This window comes from Artibeus jamaicensis, unplaced genomic scaffold (assembly GCF_021234435.1).
Source record: "Artibeus jamaicensis isolate MK-2021 breed Jamaican fruit bat unplaced genomic scaffold, CSHL_Jam_final contig_332, whole genome shotgun sequence".
NCBI classification, from domain to species: Eukaryota; Metazoa; Chordata; class Mammalia; order Chiroptera; family Phyllostomidae; genus Artibeus; species Artibeus jamaicensis.
In genome coordinates this window covers 23,330,057-23,337,923 of record NW_026521788.1, presented here as the reverse complement: position 1 = coordinate 23,337,923, position 7,867 = coordinate 23,330,057, and the positions used below count along the sequence as shown (strand labels likewise).

At 54.5% G+C, this 7,867-nt stretch overlaps 1 protein-coding gene across 1 annotated transcript in view; it reads right to left on the bottom strand.

Moving 5' to 3' along the window:
- CDH23 (cadherin related 23) overlaps positions 1–7,867 on the bottom strand; it is a 416,092-nt gene that overhangs the window by 63,823 nt on the left and 344,402 nt on the right. The gene's annotated exons all lie outside the window — the stretch shown is intronic.

The following is a 7,867-nucleotide window of genomic DNA, read 5'->3' as shown; positions in this document are numbered from 1 at the left end:
TCCTGCTTCAGGGCATTACTCAAGTTTGTTTTTACACACATATGCAGGGAAGTCCTTTGTGGAATTTTATTAAAGGGCTATAAAGCATGAGAGGAGTTGGGGGGTGTCTTTGTACTCTGGAAATGGGGAAGGCGGGGCCTCAAAGGGGGAGGGTGGGAGCTGGGTGGGAGCCGGGGCACTGACTGCAGGGGGCCCAGCTTCAGTTGGGCATTTGTCTGCCAGCCCCTGCACTGACTCTACTGAGCTGGGCCTGGGTGTGGAGAGCCAGGAGTTCAGGCAGGGAGAAGCCACCCAGATCAGCTGTCGGGGGCGGAAGAGAGGAGCAGCTCCGGGCCTGTGGCCAGAATCGGACAGCTCCCTGGAGGCGTGGCAGTGCTTCTAAAGCTCCCCTATCAGGCCCAAGGCCATGGGTCAATGTGAACACCCTGCTGTGCCTGGGGCCCTTGAGGAGAGGGTGAGCATGGGCCTCAAGACCAAACTGTTACCTCTAGTGGCCAGAATACCAAAGGCCAGGCTCCTCCCTGCTCTGTGCCCTCTTCCTCTCCATCTGCTGCCATGAACACTCAATGCCAGTTGCCACAGAAAGAGGGTGCTGTTTTCACACCTCACGGGGGCTCATAGGACCAGGACTGGCAGGGCGACACGTGCTCGAGGCAGGGCCGGGCTACCCCTAGAGCTGGACAAACCCCTTGCTCCCCCACTTCTAAGGAGTGTTCTTGCCCTTTGGGGATGCTGGCCTGGCCCAGCCCTCAGCTCACGACCTGGAGGCAGAGGTAACTTCTAAGAGCTTGGCTGCCAGGGCCCAGGCCTGCCAGCTGCCTGTGTAGAGGGAGGGAGGGGGCCCCAGAGCAGAAAGCCACCACACTTCCTCCCTAGCTTCCTCCTGCATGGCCTCGAGCCCTTCTTCTCTCGACCCTCACATGTAAGCATCTCAGCTTCGTGGTTTCCTGTTTTCAGTGAAATTTATTCTGAGCTCCAGGCTCCATCTGCATCCATGACCACACGCCCCACCCCCAGCGGCCCTAAAGGCCCACCCCCTGCTGCTGCCAGGGCAGGGTGGACACTAGAATAAAGGCCACGCACCCCGCGTTCACCCTTGGGGTGGTGGTACCTCTGCAGACGCCAACCCTGGTGCTGGTGCCTGCCTCCAAGGGAGCTGGGAGGTCCCCGGGGAGGAGCCTCGGGCCTCCAGGAAGTCGGCTGCAGGGTGGGACGCAGACAGGAGGCCTCTGCGTCCTGGCACCGCCTGACGCCCTAGAAGGAAACCTGTGCTTTTAGGCAGTAAGTCCTTGTTAAGAGACGTACCAGAAATTGTGGGGCCTGTAGCCCATCTCCCAATGTTCACATTTAGTGAAGCTCTTCTGCCTCTATTCTCCCCAAGGGAATGGAATTGACACTCTTTGAAAATATGCCCCAGGGGCCACTGGAGATTCTGCTTTTGGGTCAGGCTGGCCCAGCTAGGGTGTCTGTGGTGACAGGCACTGGGGTAAATGTGCAGGCCACAGGGCCTGCTTCTCAAAAGACTGGCACTGGGTTGCTCTCATTCCTGGTGCAGAGAGGCATTGCCTCCTTTAGGGAGCAGTCTGTGGTGGCGGGGCTTCGGGGGATGCAGTGGGGCTGGTGGCCACGGAAGTCCTGTCACCCTCCCTCCCAGGGTGGGCACTGTAGCCCTGCCTTCTGGAAGAAGCCTTGCTGGGTGTCAGCTCGAGCACTGCAGGGCCGGGCTGAATGTGCTGAGGCCCGGCTACGATTTGCTCGGGGAGCCAAAAGGGAACGGTAATGGTCAGAAAGAGGAACTGGGGCCGTCAGCCAGGACGCTGGATGCAAAGGCCTCCGGAGAAGCAGACGCTCACAGCCCGGCTGAGCGTCTGTCCCAGCCCACAGAGAGCACGCACTGTCTAGCCCCTGTGTCTGTACCCACTTTGCATCATCACCTTTCTGTCCTGCATGGATGCCTTGGGTTAGGGTTAGGGTGAAGGTGTGAGATCCAGGAGGGTGGCCATCCAATAACAGCCTGCGCTTTGAACTCGGGCATAGAGCTGATCACTGAAGCGTAGCCCCTGTGTGCCGGGCTCAGCCGGGGTGTCAGAGTTCTGTTCTCTAGACCGCTCATGATTGGCAGGGACCTCTGGTTCCACTGGCTCTCGTTCTGGCACTTTGTCTGGACCCACAGGAATCTCCTCCACTGCAATCACTCCCTGAGCTTGTGCAGGCCCAGGGGCAGAGGTCTCACTTTGTTTTGCAGTTCTGATCTATTGGCATGGCATCCTCAAATATACATCGAGGGGGACCCTGAAGTATCAATACAGCTTAATGAGCAAGTGCTGACGCTGGATAGCAATGTCTGTCTTGGGCTCAGGGTAGAGAAGGGGCAGTGTGCATGCCGTATCTTTGCCCTTTGTTTTTATACTCTGTGCTTTCTCAAAAACACGTTCACGTGTGTTATTACTTCTTTGATTTCCCCCTTGCCTACCAGAAATCCTTGAGAGGCTTTGTTCTCTCCATTTAATGCATCAGAAAATTGAGGTTTCAAAAGGTTTGTGTCTTGTCACATGTGAATGAGGAACTGGGGCTAAAGCCTGGGTGTTCTGCTTCCCAGGCTTGTGCTCCTTCCTCTTCACTGCACTGAATGGTACTACAGGGCAGGACTTGGACTTGCTTATAGCATGTACCGGGGCACCGGGAGCGGGGCCTGTGCCCATGTACCCATGGCTCCACACCTTCCCCGTCGGTTCCTGCTGCTCCCCTTTCTGCCTGGCAGCCCTGAAGCTGTAGGGCTCCTGGTAGGTGCGGTGACCCATGCACTCCACTTGCTTGCAGCAGCGGGTGGGGAGGGAGAAACTCCCAGCTCCCTGCAGGGCCCCGTGTCTCTTGGAGGAACTGAGCCAGTGGCACGTGCAGCAGTAGAGAGGCTGCAGAACATCCCTCAAGGAGCTGAGCTAAGGAAGGGTCTGAAATTCATCATTATGGCCCTGGCTGGCGTGGCTCAGTGGATTGAGTGCCGTCCTGTGAACGGCGCTGGTTTAATTCCCAGTCAGGGCACATGCCTGGACTGTGGGCCAGGTCCCCAGTTGGGGGTGTGTGAGAGACAACCAATCCATGTTTCTCTCACACATCAATGTTTTTCTCCCACTATCTCCCTCCCTTTCCCTCTCTTTAAAAAAAAATAAATCGTAGAGGGCCAGAGAAGGCCTGCCTACTTGATGTACAGCACAGGGAAGAGCCCCGGCTGGGTTTCCTGAGCTTGAGCAAGGGGAAGCGGGCTTCCTAAACAGCAGCAGGGTCCAAGTTTAATGAACAGGAGAGCCCTTAGCCTAAATACACAAGGTGAGCTGCCCAGAGCAGTGTCCCCAGCTCTCATGGGGCTATTGCTGGCAATTCCTGAACCGGAAGTAGGTAGATTTTTCTGTCCTGCTTGGATAGGTGACTTCTGCAGATCCCCGCCAACGTATAAAGCTAGGGCTGGAATTGTTGCTGGGATTTTCTAACTGGCTGGCTGTGATTTGCGTGGCAGAAAGGCCCAGCCAGGCCCTCCCTCTCCCCGTCCCCCTGCCAAGGTGCCTCTGTGGTTGGGGCTTAGCTCGTGACCTCACAGTTGCCTTCCGTCCTTCCTCCCTGGGCCCGGCCCTTCCTTTTGCATGGGCCTCCCTGACGGCCACTTGGACCTCTCCCCTGGGGCTGGCCTCCTTGCCTGCGGCCTGCAGCTCGCCCGAGGACTGAGGCTGAACACTGACTTCCCCTGGCCGGGTGGCATGCCACGGTGCGACAGGCCTGGGCTGGCCCAGAGGCCCCTTGCTCTGGGTGATATGGGGCTGAGAGCTGGGTGGGGATGGCCTGGGCTGTTCTCGGGAATGTCTGGCTCTCAGGAAGCTGGAGGGTGGAGGGCCCAGGAGGAAAAGAAAAATGTGAGGGCTCAGATAAAGGGTTTCTCTTGGATTTGAGGAAGCCTTTGGTGGCCAAATCCAAGCCCCCTGCCCAGGGAGCCCCATCCGTTACAGCATGGACGCAGATGGTGCCGTGCCCAGAAAACCTCCCCTGGCTCCTGGCTGTGAACCCTCAGCACTCTGTCACATCACAGATTGTCAGCTCTGTTGGTGTCAATCCCCCCACTGGACTGCGGGCTCCTTGAGGGCAGAACCGTGCCCAACTCACCTCTGACTTCTCAGCATCTAGCACAGGCCTGGCACGTATTTGGTGTTGAATGAATGAGTGAATAAATGAATGAATGACTTACTTGCCCCTGTCCTACAGGAAGGGTGGTCCTGAGCCAGTGAGAGCTGGCTCGAACCAGGCAGGTAATTGCCGGTGGAAACAGGAGGATGGTGTTTGGGTCGGATGGGTGTCCCTGACAGATATGCGCAGGGTGGCACCCACCCTCCTCACCCTGGGTTAGACCATGGGGACCTTTCCCAGGACCTCAGCATAGCCGGTCTGATGCTGCTTAGGCTCCGGCTGGTCGGGGAGGGTTTGGGCTGATCTACTGCTTCAAATACCCATGCAGTGAATCTGACCAATGCCAGAAAAGAACACCCCTTGGCATTCATGGCCCTGGTGGGGGTGGCAGTTCGCTATCCAGAGGTGAGAGTCTGGTCAGTGGAGGAAAATCTTCAAGCATTTGCTGTGGAGGCAAATGCCAGTCCTACTGGGCACTGGCTATAGAGCCCTGGCTTAGTGGGGCCAGCAGAGCGTGGAGGGGGCACTGGAGAAACTAGTAGGACCAGCCCTTGGGGTACGCCCCAGACGGAATGCTGTGGGGAGGCTAGGTAGAGGGGGAGCTCTGCTCTCGGCTCCGAAGGCTGCCATGGGCCTGGGCTGCCTGCATCTCCCCAAACCCACCCCTGGTTATCACATACTCTTAGGCCTTTGTTTGGATGGATCCCTGGAGCCAGAACATGCTTTTCCCCTTCACTGTGCTAACTGTGACTGACTGACAAGACAGCACAGGTGTCACCTTCTCCAGAAAGCCTTCCCCACACCCTGACAGCACTCCTCACTGCCCCATCTGTACCTTGGCCCCCACGCACGGATGTCTGATTGCCTCCCTTACTCAGCTGCTTTTCATTGTTGCCTTCATTCCCTTATCTCTAGTGCCTGGCCCACCGTAGGCATTCAGGGAACATCGGCTGAATGAGTGAATAAATACACAAACAAACGAATAAGTGAATGAACTATAAATGAATGAACTATGCTCCTGGGATGGTCACTACCGTTCTCCACTGATCCCTACAAAGATCAAATAAAAGAGATCTTTTCCAACCTGAAGGTATGGAGCAGAAAGAAATGAAAGCATAGATTCTTTTTGGCTAAAAGTTTTTCTCCTATAAATCTTGCCCAGGTATTGTTTGTCTGCGTTACGGTATCCCAGCCCAGGAGCTGTGTACACAGGGTTCGACAAAAGTGGTGAGTACGTGAAACACAGAATTATTCTTGTATTATTATTTTTTATGTGGTCTTGTGTTAACTCCGATGCTGCCTGGGCTCTGGTGTGCTCACAGCTGTAACCCTACTGCCCCCACCCCTGTGTATTCCTCCCGATGACCTCAGGGAGCCCCATCCCTCTGCTCACCTTGAAGGTGTTTTCTGGGGCCAGTGCTGGTGACCAAGGACAAAGAAGGCAGAGAAAGGGATGCTGCATCTCTTACAACCCAACTTCCCACATCCCACCAGGGAGCTGGCAGGGGCTAAGCCCTGCTTCACACAGGGCCAGAGTGTCAGGGGCTGGGTGTGGAAAGGCGGTGCTCATGGGTACTCCCCTGGGCTGGGCTGGGTCTCAACAGAGGGCCTGGTCAAAAGATGGAAACCCTTTCTGGTTGTGGGGACCAGCCCTGAGTTCTGCAGGGACTTCATGGGTGGTGGCCCACCCATTCTGGGTGCTTAAATGTGGCTAAAGCAATTTCCTAGTTCTCCAATGCCCATTTCTTCTGGGGACCAAAAGGAAGCCAGATGTTACCTCTAAAACTCAGGGTTTTATAATGTCATGGCTCTCATGGACTGCCACCCTGGAAAATTCTAGGACTGTGGGGTGTGGGGGAGGGTGGGAAGTCGAGGTGCGTGTGGTGTGTTCACTGGCCCAGGCTGGGGTGAGGAAGAGCAGTATGGCAAATGCTATCAGCCGGCCACCCCAAATCTACTTTCCCCCTCCTCTTCACTAAAAGAGCTCTGCTCTCGCTTGAGTAAGTGATATATCTGGCCTCCAAGTAGTAAAGGCCCATTCTGATATTCCTGTCTCCCATTTTTTTCTACCTTCTTGTAGCAGCAGTGCTCATATGAACCCCTTCTGGCTAATGAAACATAAGCAGAACTCTAGAGAGTAGTTCTGGAAAACCTTTTGTTTTCCTGATAAAGGGGCAGAATGGCTTGCATAGCTCTATCTTTTTATCATTTCCTGACTTCAAGCTGATGTGATGGCTGGAGCTATAGCAGCCGTTTTGCAACCATGAGGGAAAGACCAAGAAGCCTTAGCTCTGACATCACTGAGCACAAAATCAACCTTTGTAATTCTCTCCAGAATTTTTGTTATGCGAGAAACGTGCATTCTGATTTAGTTAAGATTCTGTTACTTGCAGCCAAACACATCTCTAAATGTTATTGGAGAGTGACCAAGATGATTCACCCTGAATCAATGTGCAGTTAGAGAGGTGTTCTGTCCAAACTGTACCCTTTCCTGTCCTCACCTTGGTTGGTTATATGTGTCCTGTAAATGTGCCTCTCCTTGGCCCACTGGGTTGAACGGCTGAAGTGATTACTGGTGACAGGGTGCAGCTATAGGCTAAGGATGCCCACTGGGTACCCAGAGACCATTCCATTTCTTGGGATCCTCAGAATGTGGTTTCCTAAGATTGGCCCAATTCCACCATCCTGCTCAGAGACACTTTGGATAAAGAGCCCAGCCAGGACCTGCTCTGACCCCACGGTCCACAGTGCCGACGTTGAAGGGAGGGATCTAACAGAGGCCTTGTTTACAGTCGGGGCCCCTAGGGTGGACAGATTTCAAGAATGCCCCCACATCTACATTCTTTGCAATGTGACTTTACAGTCCATTTCTTCAAAAGAGTCCATTTCTCCACATCTTGATTCTGGGCTGGCCTTGCTATTTGCTTTGGTCCACAGAATGTGGCAGAAGTAACCTTGCTCTAGGTCCAAGCCTGGGCCTCAAAAGCCTTTGCATGTTCTGCAGTCTCTCCTGGACCCTTTCTAGCTCCATGCAAACAAGCAGGGGCTACCCTCCTGGCAGATGAGAGAGAAGTTGCTCAATTACCCTGTCACCCCAGCTGGTGGGCAACTGAGCCCCAGAGGCGTAACCATCCAAGCTACACCCAGCTAGCTGCCCCGCCGCATGTGCGGGAGCACAGCTGAGAGCAGGAGAACGGCCCAGCTAAGCCAGCCTGCAGAACTGGAGTGAGATCAATGGTTGTTTTGTGCTCCTCGGTTTGGTTTGGTTTGTAAGGCAGCATTATTGCGGTGACATTTAGTTGATACAATTCTCCCCCCTTTGTGGTTTACCAAGCTCATGTCCACAGACATGAGCTAATTCAATTCCCCAAACACCAGCTATGAAAGAGATATCATCTCCCTTTTGCAGATGACAAAGCCAATATTCTGAGAGGTTCTGACTTGCTCGTGATCACGCAGCCAACTCCCAGTGCTCACAATTCTCCGCTCAATTTGCAAATTGCTCCAATCCCAGCCCTGGGCCCTAGACTATCTCAGTTAAACCAGACTATGGATATTAGCCCCTTCCAACCCTGACAACGATGATGTATCACACCGACATGACTACATGACGTGGGGAAAGAGGCCAGAGGGCACCTTTTCCTGGTTGGCACAGGGCACCCCCATATTGGTTAGTGTGGCCCCTTGGGCACAC